This window comes from Ambystoma mexicanum, chromosome 10 (genome assembly GCF_040938575.1).
Source record: "Ambystoma mexicanum isolate Mex_15411 chromosome 10, UKY_AmexF1_1, whole genome shotgun sequence".
Taxonomy (NCBI): Eukaryota; Metazoa; Chordata; class Amphibia; order Caudata; family Ambystomatidae; genus Ambystoma; species Ambystoma mexicanum.
The window spans coordinates 464,460,122-464,477,084 of NC_090932.1; positions in this window are offsets into that span (position 1 = coordinate 464,460,122).

Sequence of the window (16,963 nt, forward strand, 5' to 3'; positions counted from 1 at the left end):
GGGCCAGCACACTCTGCATCTGCTATTTAGTATAGGTGCCTGCGTCCTTTGTGTGCCGTCATGCAGCACCCACCTTTAGGTTTTGATTCACAGAAAGTTTTCCAGTGGGGTTTTCCATTATAAACCGCTTCTGTGAATTAGGCCCTTAGTTTTTCTAGCTGTTGACATATGCAAAACCAGCTGCTTTTTGCCGGGCAGATATGCATGGGCTATTAAATAAATGCTAAGCATTCATTTGCACTTCTAGTATTGCACGTTTTAATTCCCCTCGCTGATGTTCGTTCAGAAGGTGGTGCAAAGAAGGTAAATGAAGCTGCTGTATTCCTTCGGGTGATTTGTACCTTTTGACAGATTTTAATCCCTTTGCTCACTCCTTCCCTCCTTGACATGTCCTTTTCAGGTGTTAATTGTGACACCTCTAATATGAAACTATTTATTGGGAGTACAGCTAGGGAGGAATGTCATATGATTATCCCTATGGCCATTCCCATCCAGTTCCTGCCACTCCCTGCCCAAAACACCTCATCGAGGGAACTCTTTGAGCTCGATTTAATCAAGCCTTACCATCAAACTTTGCATTCAAAGTGCCAGCCAGTGTTTTTTCAAAGCAGGGTTAATGACTTAATTGGAGCAGTAAACCTGCTACTGGTGTGATGTGTAAACCAGGCCTTCAGCCACTCGATGTATAAGCATGCTGCGTGCCCTTCACGGAAGTCCTGTTTAAAACAAGCATTGCCAACAGTTTTGGCTTCTGTATAGGTATTAGGCATTTGGCAGGCACTGCTATTAGATGCCCAGGTACTCGTAGCATTTTACACCTGCTACCATCAATGGTCAGTTAATTCCACTATGGTGGTTCCAGGCAAGTGCCTTTCCCATGGCTATAGAAAAACCCAAACTGTTGGCATTGCCAATGCTTGTTTAAAGCAGCTTGTTACTCTGATGTCACTGTAGGGAGACTTGAGAGAAACGGAGGTGTTTTTCCATGTTTTTATTATTAATATAATTGGTTATTTATGATGCGCTTAATACCCAGATGTTTCTAATCGCGGACCAGGGGATTGAACCTGTGTTGCTAAGGGCGTTGTCGCTAAGCTATCCTCCTGAGACAATGATTCACTGTAAAAGCCACCCAACATTGCTTGTGCGCTTGGGCAAAGTTGTTTTTGTGGCCTGATAACTAAATGCACTGCTGCACATATCTGGGAAGATTATCTTACATTTTGCCCCAGTACCAATAATTAATTTACTGCAGATGTATTAAGATTGCAGCAATCTATTTGTCTCTGAATCTCTATTATTTTAAATAGATTTCTCTCAAATTTCATCTTATCTTCTCCTCTTCCCACTCTCCAATATGGCTTTGGGTCTGCTCACTCCAGAGAAGCTGCCATCTTGCATGTTGCGGATTCTATTCTTTCTGCATGTCACAATAAGTGTTCCTCTATGTTGATTTTACTGCCAGTGGATTTTGATACTTTGGACCACCATACCCTTCTTTCCTCTCTCTCTCATTTTTAGGTATTTCCAGCTCATCTTTTGCTTGGTCTATATCTTATCTTTCTGGTTGCTCTTACTCTGTTTCTTGGACTGGCCAGCTTTCTCCCCCACTTTCACATGTTTAGGTGCTCCCCAAGGTTCTGTCATTGGTCCTCTTTTGTTTTCATTGTACACCATCCTTTCTTTCTTCTCTCATTGCGTCCTTCCACCTATCCTGTCACTTCTACGCTGACGACTCCCAAATCTTTACTCCTTTTCTGTGTTCTCCGATGTGTATCACTCCCAAGTCCCTGCCTGTCTTCATTCAATACAATCCTGGATGAGCTCTCACTTCCTCCATCTTAGCCCAAGTAAAACAGAAGTTCTTTTCTTCCCTCCTTTCTATCACTCCCCTTCTTCCCCTCCTCTTTATCTTTCCTTTCCCCCTTCTAAGCTCTCCTTTTTTTCCTCTGCCTGCCCAGAATATCAGCGTTCTCTCCTATTCCTCTCACAATTCACGTACCACCCGTAACTGTTGCTTTCTTCTCTTCAATCTTTGTCAGGTTCACCCCTTTCTCTCTTTTCACACTAACAAACTTCTTATTTCTGCCTTAATTCTTTTCTTTATTCATTATTCTTCCTCTTTCCTGATTGGAATGCCTGCAGCTTGTCTTACCTCTCTTCGCTCTATTTATAACTCTGCAGTTTGTCTACTCTTCGGTCAATCTTTCCGCTCCTCGATCTCTTCCTCAAATCGAACAGCCTCCATTCTACCATTTGAATCTCGTCGTATGTTTAACTTCCTTTATATTGTTTTTAAATGTCTGCATAATCTTGCCCCTCTTATTTTGCTTCTCTTGTTTTCTTTTACTCCCTCACTCGAGCCCCATGCTCCCAGACTACTTATCGTCAGGTTGTCCCTAAGCCTCCTTGTGTTTCCTCTCGCTCTTTTTCCCTTCTTGATCCACTCCATTTGAATTCCCTCCCTCCCTCAGTTCCTCCTCTAGCTATCATATTTTCCAAACCCGTTTAAAGGCCCATCTCCTGCCCTCACTATCCCCATCTTAACCCAATGATGTTTTTGTCAACCTTGCTTTGTTAACTTTGTACCGTTCCCTAGCTGTTTCTCGGCTTCCTTAACCGTGTTTTTCCCCCTATGATTGTAAGGCGCTCTGTTGCTTCCCAATGCAAGGTCTGCATTCAATAAATACCCTAATAATAATACTACTACTAATAACAATAATATTAATAATAATAGTATAGGTAGGATAAAAATAGGTTTTGTGGAAGGTTACCCAGGGCACTGGCAATGGTAAAGATTAATTATGTTCTGAGACATGGGTGTGTTTTATTTGGGAAAAGGGGAATTTTATTTAAGTGTTAACTGATGTGATTTTGAAGCTCGAGAGACATTTACATTTTTTGGTTATATGTCATCAGGAACTGTCAGAATAAGATCAAGCTGCAAGGAGGAGTCAAGGCACAGGTGAGAAGCTTTTCTTCTGCATTGAAACAAGTGTTGCATCTGGTGTACATTGTTATAATCAGGTGAGGATTGCTTTGCGGCTGCAACTCTCCGGCGCCTCTATGTTTCCATGCATCTCTGCCAACATTCTGGGTGGGGTGAAGGGCAGGGCTCAAGTCGAGGGTACACGCGGGCGACGGTGTCCCCCCACTTTATTTAGAGGGTGGACTCAGTCCCCCCAGCTAAAAGAGAAATATTGGATGTCCTCTTTGAATTTATGAATTAAAGCAGACCTCTGGGATCCAACCACAGTCCTCAGGTTTGAAGACCCGACACTTCACCGCTGCACTATATAACCTATCAAAAATAACAAACTAAAGGTGAAATATCCCATTTCGGTACTGGAAGTCCCAGGGAAAACATTTGTATTGGTTCTTGGAGTTTAAAACATGCACACATTTTAACGTTTCAAAAACACTATTAGAAGAAAACATCCTTTCTTGGTTTTGTGTGTGTGTTGATTTTATGAAAGGCAAATGCCAATCGTCCTGTGCAATTTGGGTGGTTATGCAAAGCCAGTTTCATGAAATGCGCATATTTCACCTTGATAAGCTAATTTCTGGCGACGTAACATCCAATTGTGTTTGGTGATGTGTCCCCCGACTTAAATTTTTAGGACTTCACCCCTGGTGAAGGGGTAGCCCAAGGGTGATGGTTGGTGATGGAGAAAGAGCAGTGTTGAAGGACGCCCCTCCTGCGGTTTTGATGCATCAACTCATTGTTACTTTAAAGCTGTTCCAATAAACCTGCTCCCAAAATTCACAGTGGACCTAATGCTTATTAGATTACGAACGTAAAAAAAGAGAGCTGCAAAAAGTAACATTGTGCAACCACTTTACTTACCCTGGTTCCATCATCCATCAGATATTTACAGAATGGACAGGAGAAGTGTGTCTTTCAACAACATACCATGAACATGCGTTTCCTCTGCTTAGGAATCTTTTCCTGCACAACTATTTCCCTTGAAAGTGAGTTTTAAATAAGGATTAAAGTTCTTGCTCAGACGTGCTATCTTCATGAGCCAATAATTCTTTATTGATGTTGATGAGCATCCCAATTTTCCAAACCCTACCAAAAACCTTATTATGCTCTGCATTTTAGTTAGTTGCATATATGTTTGTTCCTCTATTGGTGGGAACCTCAACTCATAATAAACCATTTCAGTAGGAGTGGAAGGAGTGTCTCTTAACTCCATGAGTGCCAGGCTAGTATGCAAGCCTTTGCTTGTGATACTCTTAATATAGTTTCCAGAAATTGTAAAACAGCAATTCGAGGTGGTTAACAGCTGCTCCAGTGTAACTCTAACATCTGAAGCTATACACATAATGCTAGATGAAGATTTCAAAGTTCGTGGTCGTCACAGATGTCCTCAAGAACACACCAACTCTCAGAGAAAGTGCTTTTATTATAACTGTTAAGGGGTTCCAGCTAAGGGCCATCCCTCCCTTCTCTTGCCATGGGCTTCCTCCACCCTAGCCCAGAGATACCTAACCCGAAGGGGGTCATTAGGAAGTGATAACCCCTACTATCTACAGTCTTAGTGGCTAGAGGAGAATGCTTAAAGGCAACTTCCTTATCTCACTCCCTCAGGGTTCTTTTAGTTGAATCTAAGCTCTGGGTCTCACAAGAATGATGATAATCATGAAAACTGTAAATGTAGTCTTCCAATTGCCCGTGTCTCATTCGCTCTTACCCCTCTCTTGATCTCATATTCCGAACCTGATGTTCTTTCCTTCCTTTCATTTGATCTTCACAAGGTCTTTCATTTCACCCATTAGCTTGAATGTAAAACTGATGCCCTTGGCTATGAGTGTTTCCATAGGGAACCCAACCCTGGTGTGGAAAGGAATAAGAACTTTGACAAGTGCCTTACTGCTGTTGCTTCTCAAGGAAAAAGTCTCAGGATATCTGGGTTCGTAATCTTTGATTACGAAGATGTACCTATTCCATGCCATGGATAGACACTAGCTTTGCCGATACACAAGAATAGGATCTCAATGATAGGCAATGGTTGGGTGCATCATCCGACAAAGCCTTCTGGTGAATTGGGCAGGTAGTGCCGAACTGTTTGATCTGAGCATATACGCGAGGCAAATACAATTGGCCAAGTACGTTCCCCTACTTTTTCTAGGCCCAGATGTCCAACTGTTAGTTTTCACTGAGCTAACTCCATGGCTGCCTTCCAGAATTGCTTAGGGACCAAGAACTGTTAACAATTGCTGCCTTTCCCCTTGTTTTTATGTTCACCCAGTACATGAGCCCTTTCCTGTAAATGAAATAGGGGGTCTTCAGGTTCGGCTCTCTTCTTCGAACATCAGGTTCTTCCATTCTGTGGGCCTCTGAAAATTTCACTGATGAGGGGCCTGGTTCGCCTAAGGGGTGGTAGTCTTTCCTCTGACACTCTTTCATTTCCCCAAACCAGCTTCATCCCTCTTGGTGTCTTCAACTTCCTAAATCTCTGGAACAAATATTTTTTCATACACAAGTTGGGCTATGGGTTTGCTGGGTTTTATGACAGAAGGATGATTCTCCAGTTTAAAGAGGACTCCCTTCACCTTCCATCGGTGGTCCCCATCAATGATACCGGCAAACAAAGAATGTTCATCGGCTCATCCTGACTTGGGGACAATGTGTCCATATATCCCTCCTGGTACCTTTACCCACAGACCGGTCTTGACTAGGTCCATGCCCCAGGTTGGAATCAGCACTCTCTGATTTTCAAATAGGTCATATGCAGCGATCCTTTGGGTTGGCTCAGTCTGATGAAAATATTCTTAGCATTTTTGTTGGTCTTTGCCAACTTGCATGTCGGGATCTGATCAATCCCACAATGACACCATGTCAGAGTTGGCCTGAAGAACGCACCAACTCTCAGAGGCAGCTCAAACATTTATATTATACATTTCTAGAGGGTCTAACTAAGGGCCATCATGCTCTTTCTCATGTTCCCATGGGCTTCCTTCACCCTAGCAGTGACTACCCTAAACCCTTAAGATGGTCTCTAGAGATTGGTAACCACTACTTTCTAACACCTTAGTGGCTATTAGTACCCAGAAAGGTGGATGTGGTCCCCTCCCAGCCAATGAAGAGGCTCAGAACGGGGTCCCTACCACATGGTATACACCCCGTTCCAAGTCTCATCAGAGCACCATCTTACCTCGCCGGGAAACAGGTAAGTGCGCTCACAATCGCCCCTGTGTACCCATCACCCACCCTACCCCCTTTTTTTTCACATATTTAGGCGCCTCTCCCTGCTTACTTTGTGCTTCCTTCTTCCTCGCCGGCGCTGACAACAATAGTGTTCCTAGGCATGTCTGATTCCCGAATGGCTGCTATGAAAAGGAGAAGGGACTACCTTTAGTTCCCTTCTCGCCGATCCATGGTGGCCATCTATCTTTGTCATTTTTTCTCGAGTTGAGAAAGGGTAAACACACTGTTTCTCAACTTGAGAAAAATACACTATTAGTACCCTGGTACAATGTACTGGGGTTCTAACAGCAATATAACCCTTGGAGGGGGGTATTTCCGGTCAGGTAATGCCCTGGGTCTTACATGAAAGTCCTCACTTTGCTCGGGCTTATAACTGACAACCTGGGGCATTACCTGACCGGTAATTACCCCATTCTCGGGTTACATTGCTTTACTGGTGTGGACCTAAAGACAACATCCTTGTCTAACTCACTTCCTGCAGGTTCTATAGGCGTATCCATGCCTGGGGTTCCAGGAAAAATGATGATGGTCTTAATGGTGCCTTACCAATGCCCAGCTCTCATTCACTCTCACTCCTCTCACACCCTTGTATTGCTGACCCTGATTCTTTAATTCCTCCCTTTCTTTTCCTCCCACTCACGTTTCCCTCCTATCTTCCTCTACCATCTGTCCCTCCGATTTTATTCCGCCTCACCTCTACTCCTTCCTTCTACCATCCACTACACTATCCACTATTCTCCAACTGGCTCGCCGCTATTGTATCATAGTCCCTCTCTACTACTACTCTCCATGCCCCTGTTATCTCTGCTACTCCCCACTCTCCTCTACGCTTAACTGCTCTCCACTACCTATACTTCCCACTACCCCCCAAACAACACAACAATCCACCCCTCCTTTTCCCACACTCCCCCTCTTTCACTCTCTCAGCAACCTTCCTCACTCACTCTCACGTATTCCAATATCCTCCCACTTAACCTCACTCACCTTACTCACCATACACACACTCTCACATCCAAGTACCATCTTCTCTCACAATCCAGTACCTCATCTTCAACACTCTCACTGCTTTGTCCTTTTCTCTCAGTGGCTACCCTTTGTAAAGATCGGATCTTTACCCATTGGCTGCCGGGAAGTCTGGTACTTGGAGTTTCAGCGGATCACTCTCTCGTGAGATTGATTGTATTTTGTGATTTTGTGTGTCGTTAAAGACTTTTCAGGGTAAAAGAGGGAACGCTGGCCAGCACTCTGAACGGTAAGTATGGCTGATCAAGAGTTTGTTTGTTTGTTTGTTTATTGAATTTGTAAAGCGCACCAGACCCGAAGGTAGCAAGGCGCAGCAAGGATAGGCAAAGCTTACAAAGTTACATAAAGGCAAACAGTATACATTGACAAGTGAAATACACAAAAGTTACAGCTCAGAATGTATCGTTACAAGATTTCAGCAAAGTTATTTACATTGTAATGTACAGAGGTATATAGTGGTATGCATATAAAGTAAATGTACAGGGAGATTTATTTACATAGTAATATACAGAAGTTACACTCTAGGGGTGGAGTGCCATGTAAAACAAAGTTGAGAGGGATTAGTCTTCGGATAGATTAAGGTGGGTGATAAGGTTCTTTCTGAAGAGTGGATGGGGTAGATCAGCTCTCAGTTTGTTGGGCAGAGAGTTCCAAAGTTTGGCGGCCTTCACAGGGAAGCTTTTGCTGCCTATCTTGGAGGACTTAAATCTTGGTACCACCAGACAGTTTGAATTGACAGCTCTAGTGGGCCTGCTGGAAGTTTTTCTGGACACTTTATTGGTTAGGTAGCCAGGGGCAGCGTTATATAGTGCTTTGTGTGTCAAGGAGGCTATTTTTAGTTGAATTTTGTTGTGGGTAGATAGCCAACTAAACTGGCGTCTGATTGCAGTCATGTGTGCTCTTTTATTGATGCCTAGTGCGGCTCTGAGAGTGTTGTTTTGTAGGATTTAGAGTTTTTGGATACTGGCTTTGTTAGCGCTACTGTATAGAGCATTACAATAGTCTAATCTGGAGAGGATCAGAGCTCTGGCTAGTATAATGCAACTATCATTGGAAAGGAAGGGCTTGCCAGCTCTAATAAACTTGCAAGTGTAAGCTGTGGAAGAGGCTAAGGATTTCAATTGCTTGTTGAATGACATAGTGGCTGTAAGAGGATTCAATTCAACACTACAGCTAAGTCAACGCCTAGTCTATAATACTGAATGAAAACCCTTATTGGTATATCTTTATGTCCAGTTCATGCGTTCTGGATGACTACCCCTATATAACACCCCTCTCTTGGAATCCCCCTGACCCCACTGAGCCAAGAAGTAGTTCTGGTTTGCAAATTAAAAGGTTTATTCGATAATTTAAACAATAGATATGTATATCACACTTTATAATAAATTAATAATTGAATATCACACTTAATCTGATATGATAAAGATTAACAACGGAGAATCTGGCACTAACACGCTTCTCTATAATCAATAAGGAGTTGACATGAAATGGATAAGGTAGCACACAGGTGAATAGGAACAAAAGAAGAAGGTGGTACAGAATGCTTTATGTAAGCTCAGGTGGATGCAATATTCAATGAATGCAGTACAGAAAATACTCAATATGACTTCAACCAAACCATGTAATCACTTTTCTCTGGCAATCCCCTCCCCCCCTTGATACAATGCAAGGAAATGGAAGGAAGCACACAGTTCTCAGAAATGCAATCAACTGTAATTCTGTTCACCCCCAGCAAGCTTAGACAACAGAAGTTTAAAACACAGGCAAAATGCTTTTAAATGTGCTGGAAATGGAGTGAAAAATATGCTAAATTTGCTTTTAATTCCCTCTAGAAGTTCAGGGTGAGTGGTATCTAGTTAATATTAGTCCAGGCTCACACTAGCAATGATTCAGGGATGATTAGCAGGTTAAACGAATTTCTGGCAAATGGAAGGCAAGCAGCAGCAGCTTTTTACACGTGAAGAAATTGCAAATCGCGGTAAAATTTGCGGATGCGTGTTCCGCGATTGCGGTAAAACTATAGGGGGTAGGAATGCGGTTCTAGGTTCGTAGGAAAGCCACGATTCTACGCTTTCAGATGAAAGTTATTGCAAGTCTCTAAGACAAACGGTCGCGGAGATATGAGCGATTTTGTGAAGGTCGTTTTTCAGATTTGAAATTTTAAAAGCTCAAAATGACAAGTGACAGATTTTGCAGCTAGAATGACAGGTGACAGATTTGGAGCTATCAGGCAGTTCTACTTAGGTTAAATAGATTGAATTAGATGAATTTAAACTAAGAGCTTTGGTTTGGTACAGTTTGGCGGTACTCACAAGAGATTTTAAACAGGAAGGCGGCTTTGTCACGATCTGGTCAACAGGTCTGGACTTCGGACGGTCTCTGGGCACAGCGTCTGGTCTCTGGAACTGCTCACAGCATCGGGGTCAGCACTCTGGATACAATGGCCTGGTCTCTGCTACGCACCGGTTCTCTGGGTCGGGTCCTGCCTTCTCTTTGGATATTTCTGTCACCGGGTTCTTGCAAAAGTTCTTGGCAAAATTCAGACGGCGTCAGCCGGCTGTCTGAAGAGCTCAGTTGCAAAAAGATTTTTAGGCCTGCTGACAAATACTCTTGCTGGCAGTGACCTTTTTGGTTAAGGTTCTAAAGTCTCTGTTTATCTTGGAGTCTAAGTGTTGGCTCTTTGAAGTTTGATGGAGGTAAGTATGGATTTTTCCGGCAGAGCTTCCAGCGGCAGATGGAATTGAAGGTCTCTACCTAAGTTTCAGTGGTCCATTTATATGTTCTGCAAGTGGGTGTGTGTGTTGGTCATAACTACACTTGCCCCTCTCACTTGTCATTGGTCCAGCTTCCATTCCTCACTTGATTGGGGAAGGAACTGTGAGTCAGAGTGATGTCATCCATTTATGATCTCTTGAAAAACCTCCCCTGTCATCTGTGCACCCAAATCTATATATGATCAAAATACATATTTCAGAGTTACACAGTTGTTTGAAATTACATATACATGGTGTGGCTGAATTTAGCCATGTCTCTGTCCAAATCTGCTGTTTCTAAGAGCTTGCATTCAGAAATGGCAGATAATTGACTTTTTAACTGATTTTTCAATTTCTGACATTGACCCAACTTTACATACATGTGCGCAGGGAGTATGGACATTAACTGATGAAGTTTCAGATTTTTAACATGCATACATTTAGAGTAATATCCACTTTTCCGCTAACACCCCCCTGAACATACCACCGGTTCTAAAAACCTCTTAAACTGTGGGCAGAAAAATCACAAGAATTATGGTGTCATTTATAAAATTTTCACATGTCCGCACCATGAGTTATTCATCTTTTTGTAAACAATATTCTGGCTACAAAGGGGTGTGGTTTCCCAGGTCACATGGTGGAAATACTGGTTTATCCAGTTCTGCCAAGCCAGCTTGCTCTCACAGGCAGTGCCCCTCCCAGCTCCTGCCAAGAGGAAGCTACATTTTACGACCGCTGTAATAAAACCTTTGCCTGAGTCAAGACAGGCTTTGTTCAGAGCTCCTGTAGAGCACAGGTAATTCAATTATCAGATAGATGGCATATCCTTAGTGTGGCCAGCAAAAGGCAGATCGGCCTGGGAACACAGAGTTGTGACTCAAGTTTCACTCCTGATGGGGGTAGCTGTCAAGCAAAATCAAGTTCCTTAAGCCAGACTTTCAGCTAACCGTCATGTTTTTGTTGCTTTTTAAATTAACTTGCAATTTTGCACATGCAGCTAGAATGCTGATTCTAAGTGCAAAACTATGACATTTCAACAGTTACAAAGGCATGTGACACCAAACATAGGTCACTCATTTAATCTAAACATTTTCGATTTTAGTGTCTTTAAATCCAGTGCAACTTAAACTGCTGACTCCATAGCAGTTTTGTTATAAGCATTGTTTTGGGCTCTTCATTTCCCAGATTTTGTAAGCACACAAAACCTCATTCTGCCAAATGTCTGCTGGTGGTCAGTGAATATTTTGCACATGTTGCAATGTTTGAAAATAGGCATTTTGAGCCTGCCTTCAGAGAAACACAGGGTGGTTTTAAAACGCCGGCTTTTGGATAGTGGTGAGTACTGGTACTGCACCCATTTTTGGGATTTAAGAAATGAATTCCCCACAAATCTAGGTTGCATTTGGCAATCTGCATTGCCATTCCCAATGGTTTCAGACTACTGTGCGGGTAGTCCAATGGTGGTTTTAAAGCGCTTTGAAGCTAACCGGCGCTACTGTTTTTCCTTTGGCAACCCATTTCCCTCATGGCAACCCGGCCTTTCATTCTCGCACTGGTGGGTGGCAAGTGAGGCAACCATTTTGGTGTGCGCACAAACTGCGCAGCTTTCCTGGATTTCGGCACACATGTGGGTTTTCCGCCATCTTGAACTTTCTAAGCCCACAGCACCAAATGTTGTGGCATGATAGCTTAAACGTGGGTCAGGACACCCAACAAGCCCCCCCACGCGACTGCACTTTGAATTTGAGTCGATGGGGAGTCGCGTGCCCAAGGGTTTTGACCCACGCACCGGTCTGTCCGCATAATCTTCTTCCTACTCTGTAGATGGCACAGTTCAGCATCTTCTTCTCCATCCGGTACTGATCGATCGGTTCTCCTCGCCAGTCCTGATGGGAGTATTGGGCGGTCCACTGGGCCCATTGGATCTTCGTTCCCGGTCTCCGGATCGTCCTCCTTGGCCCGTCTTCAGGTTTTCTTTCTCCTAGGACGACAAAGGAAGAGCGGCAATACCTACTCATAGACGTTTTTCCACCACTGTTGAGATAGTGGGGCAGCATATGCATTTCATCATGACGAAACATTACATTCTTATTTTGATAAAAAAACAGTATAACTAAGAGACAGTTTCATGCAAATCACAATATTTAGAGACTAGATGTGGTATGTTTTATGATTGGAACTGAATTAGTCTGAGACAGTACCCGCTAGGATTCCAGAGGATTCCTCCAGTTGTTGCAGAGTGTGCCTGGGATGGCAACATTTCAACTGGTTTATGTGGACCCACTTGTCTTCCCCCGCTGCCAAAGGACCTTTGGGAATGTGGATTTTGTAGGCCACAGGGGAGATCTTGTCGATGATCTCAAATGGTCCCTTCCATGTAGGCAAAAATTTGCGCTGCTTGGCCTGGTTCCTTTGGAAGTTGTATAGATAGACCCGGTCTCCCACCTGATATTCCTTCCTGGAAGTTTTCAGGTCATAGTGGGTCTTCATGCTATCAGCCGATCTTTCTAGATTCCGCTGAGCATAAGCAAAAGCATGTTGGAGGTGTTTCCTTAAATTCTCTACATACTCATGAGTAGTGGAGGCATTTATCAGTGTCTGCTCTTGGGTCCTGTAGAGCAAATGCTGAGGAAGCACCATCTTGTGCCCAGTCATCAACTCAAATGGTGACATTTTTTGGTTGCAGATGAAGGGGTAGATCTGATGGCCATTAGGACCAGAGGTAATTGGATATCCCAACTTGGCCCAGAATCTGCCACAAACTTCTTTAATATGCTCACAATTGTCCGGTTATATCTCTCTACTGCCCCAGAAGAAGCTGGTCTATAAGCAATATGCAGCTTTCTCTTGACCCCCAGTATCTCCCACATCTTTGTCATTACTTCACTGGTGAAGTGGCTACCTCTGTCTGACTCAATCCTTTGAGGTAGACCAAAACGGGAAAAGATGTGGTTAATCATCAAGGCAGCTGCGGTTTCTGCCTTGCAATTTGGGGCTGGGAGACATTCCACCCACTTGGTAAACAAGCATGTGACGGTCAACATGTACTTATTCCCCCTAGCAGAGCGAATCACGGGGCCTACAAAGTCGATTTGTAAATCTGACCATGGCAGTGTCATCCCCCGCTTTTGGAGAGGCGCGCGGTGCGTGAGGGATGATGGCTGAAATTGTGCACACACAAGACACCCCTTCAAGTATTGGTCGAGTTCCTGCCCCATGTGTGGCCAGTATGCAACCTCTCTTAAGATTTCCAGTGTTGTGTGAAACCCCCTGTGACCGGCAGTGGCCGCATCATGGGCGTGACTTAACATCAGGCTTCGGAATGAGGTAGGAACCACCCACTGATCGTGGCCAGCTTTGGATTTCCTTACCAACAAACCGTCTTGGATTCGGAACATTTTTGGACATTTCATCAACACTCTTAGGTCCTCTTTCCCAATGTAATCGGTATCCGTCAGGGGAAAGTTCTCAGGGTCCTCAAGGTGCTGGTAAAATTTACCAATAATTGGATCCCCCTTCTGAGCGGTAATCAAATCAGCATCAGGGGTCTCCTTACTCCATTGTGCAATTGAAAGGTCATTGCGAGCATTTGTCTGGGACCTAGTGATAGCAGTGACCTGGATTTCCCCCAACAGGGACTCAATCTCAATTAGATCCCCTTGGATGGCCCCGGTTTTGGCCAGCTGATCAGCTAAGTCATTTCCAGTTTTGTCTGGTCCCTCTACTTTGGAATGACCCTTGATCTTTTTCCAATAGATGGTCATCTCATTCGAGGTGACCAGATCATCAATGTTTTGGATCAACTTCCCATGTTTCAAGGGTTTGTTGTTAGCACATAACATGCCTCTGGTTTTCCAATTAACCAGGTGCTCCACGAACCCGTTCCGTACATAATCCGAATCTGTGATTATGACCAGTTCGTGGAGTTGATGCTGGACAGCAGTGAGGATGGCCTGATGCACAGCCATCAATTCTGCCACCTGACTACTTCGGGGACCAATTCTGTATCCAGCGGAGGGTTCTGGGAACTCATTCACCCATGCATTCCCTACGCCGGCCACCAGTTCTTTCTCCCCGTTGTTGTCAACATGGTAAGAGCATCCATCCACATAAACAGTGGGCATTCCCTCACACTTGTCCTCTTCAAAGACTTTGTGTGGGGAATTAAGGTATGCCTCCGTGTTGTCCTTTATTTTTAGACTCTCGTCCTCGAGACAGTTTTCTCTGGCACAATCATGCAAGTCAGCCAGACCTTGCGCGAGGGGACTCTCCTTGTTTTGGCCATATCTGACTTCCACAGGAAAGCCTTGCATTGACAGAATCCAGGAAGTAATTCGGGAATTACTCACATTTCCGGCCCGGATTCTGTCACTTTGGAGATATTGCAGAGGCTGGTGTGGAGTCTCCACTATGATGTGTTCCCCCTGGATAAACGGGCGGTAATTCTTCAATGCCCACACCGTTGCCAGGAGTGCCTTCTCACAATCGTTGAATTTTTCCTCCACAGAGGATAAAGTTTTGCTCGCATAGGAGATTACTTTATTGACCTTGTCATGCTTTTGGTATAATACTGCCCTCAAGCACGTATTAGAGAACCCCGTCTCCAGGAAGAACTCCTTGTTTCTGACAGGGTAAGCTAGGCAAGGCGCTTGTGAGAGGCTTCTTTTGAGTTGTTTTACTGCCTCGGCTTGTTCTGGACCCCATTCCCACTTGACCCCCCCCTTCAGGAGATGAATCAGGGGTCTGGTAATCTCTGCGTAGCCCTCAATGAACTTTCTGCTGTAATTAGTCAGTCCAAGGAGGCTCCTTAGTTCCCGCAGAGTTGTGGGGTCTTTCAGTTTCTGAAGTGCTCCCACTTTCTTTTCCTGGGGACAGAGGCCCTGAGGAGTAATCTCATGCCCCAAGAAATTAACACGGGTTCTACACCACTGTGCTTTCTGAAAGGAAAGTTTTGCTCCGGCGGCCCTCAACTGTGTCAGAACATAACGGATCTCCGCTATGTGTTCCTCCACAGATGAACTTTTGACGAGGACATCATCGACATAAGCCAGGTTACCCCTCGCACCCAGGTCGGGCATGGCCTTATGTAGGAAAATGTTGAATTCATTGCCGGAGTTGAGGTATCCGAAGGGAGTCCGGGTCCATGTGTACTGCTGGCCCCCAAAGGTAAAGGCCAGCTTGTATTGGTCCTCCCTGCTGACAGGCACGGTCCAGTATCCATTGGTCAGGTCTATTGCAGTGAATACCTGTGACCCCTGGATCTGGGCCAGCCCTTGGTCAATGTAGGGCAGAGGCCATCGGGAAGTATGGACCCGTTTGTTGAGCTCCCTGAGGTCGGCGCAGAGTCTCCACTGGCCGTTTGGCTTCAATATTCCCAGCACCGGATTATTGAAGGTGCTGTGGACTGGACGGATTATTCCCCGGGACTCAAGGTTCTTAATTATTTCAGTAAGGAACTCCATTGATGCGAGAGGCAAGCGATATTGCTTCACAAACACTGGAGTCATGCCAGGGTCCGTGGGAATTGTCGTTGTGTGGATGTCAGTGTGACCACAGTCATATGAGTCTACCGCAAAGAGATCTTGGAAATCCAAGAAAACTTGTTTCAACTTTTGCTTTTGTTCCGGAGTCACACAGGCATCAGCTAGGTTGACTCTCTCTTCCACCATCTGCCTGAAGCCTGGAAAGACTTCTGGTTTGGCTATCTCCGCGGCCTCCTCCAGCTGGGTGGAGAAGTCCCTGGTCAGAGTGCTGATTTGGACCGGAGGCTTCAGGTGGGAAAGGCAGCCCTCATGCACCTGGAAAATCACCTCATCCCTCCTGAAGTCACAAGTCACATCTTCCTTACCATAAGGGCAGGAAGTGTACACCAGGAAGTTCCCCCCATGCCGGGTAAAAATCCTGTCTGGTGTTGTATTGTCATCACTGTCACTGTCAACGCAGTCCTTGGGGATTGGCCCTAACAGTTTGTTACCTAAATCAATGGAAAAATGTCGGTCATCAACCGCCATTCCAATAATGGTGCCTGCGGCTAGAGTAATACTCTTTAAGTCGCCGTTATCCACCTCTATTGGAATGGTGTCATGTTCTATGTTGACTAATGGAGTTGGGTTTACCCCCAACCCTTGCTGTTGGAGAGAAGCATTTAGATGTATGTAAGCATCAGGGTTTTTCAATTCTTGTCCCCTTTTAACTCTCACTTCCAGGGAGAATTGTCGGGTCCTTTCTGGGATGGTGACTTCCTCTTTAACCTGAATTTCAACTGCATAAGGTAGCAATTGAGCTGACCTAAATGCTTTTTCTGGATCATCAAAGCCCATGGGATTATCCGCTAATCGGGACCAAGCTTTGAAGTTTATTAGGTCCAAACTAATGGCAAAGCGATTGAGAATGTCACTGCCTAAGTAAAAGGCGGCAGGGACGTCTCGCACGACCCAACAATTGTGGACTATGCTCTTGTTGCCAATGGAGATTTTGAGCATACACCTGTTTGGCAGGAGATGTTTGGAATTAGGTGCTTCCAGGTCCATTTCCCATTTGTCTATCAGTTTGAAGGTGGGAATGGCTGGATCTTTTGGGAGTTGGCGGAACATGGCTTCGCTGATGAAGCTCTTACCGTTGTTCACACACACTCGAGCGAGAACAGAGTCCTTCCCATCATTTAACTGAACAGGGATGAACAACTGCTCTCCAATTTGCTGAATATCAGCCAGGCTCTGAGCTGATTTCACATCTTTCTGGACTATAGGAGTGGGAGTTTCTGATTGTGGATTAGTATAGAATCTCAGAGTGTTTCCTTCCAGCGTGGAGTACCACTTTAGACTGGAAGGAAGGTTGATTTTCAGAAATAGAGAGGACCCTCCATCACCAGTCTGTTGTCCTACTGCTATTACTGTCACGTCTGGAATCTGGTTGTTCTGGAAGTGAAATTCTACTTGGTCAGATTTTTGTTCAACCATGTGGCAGGTGCCGT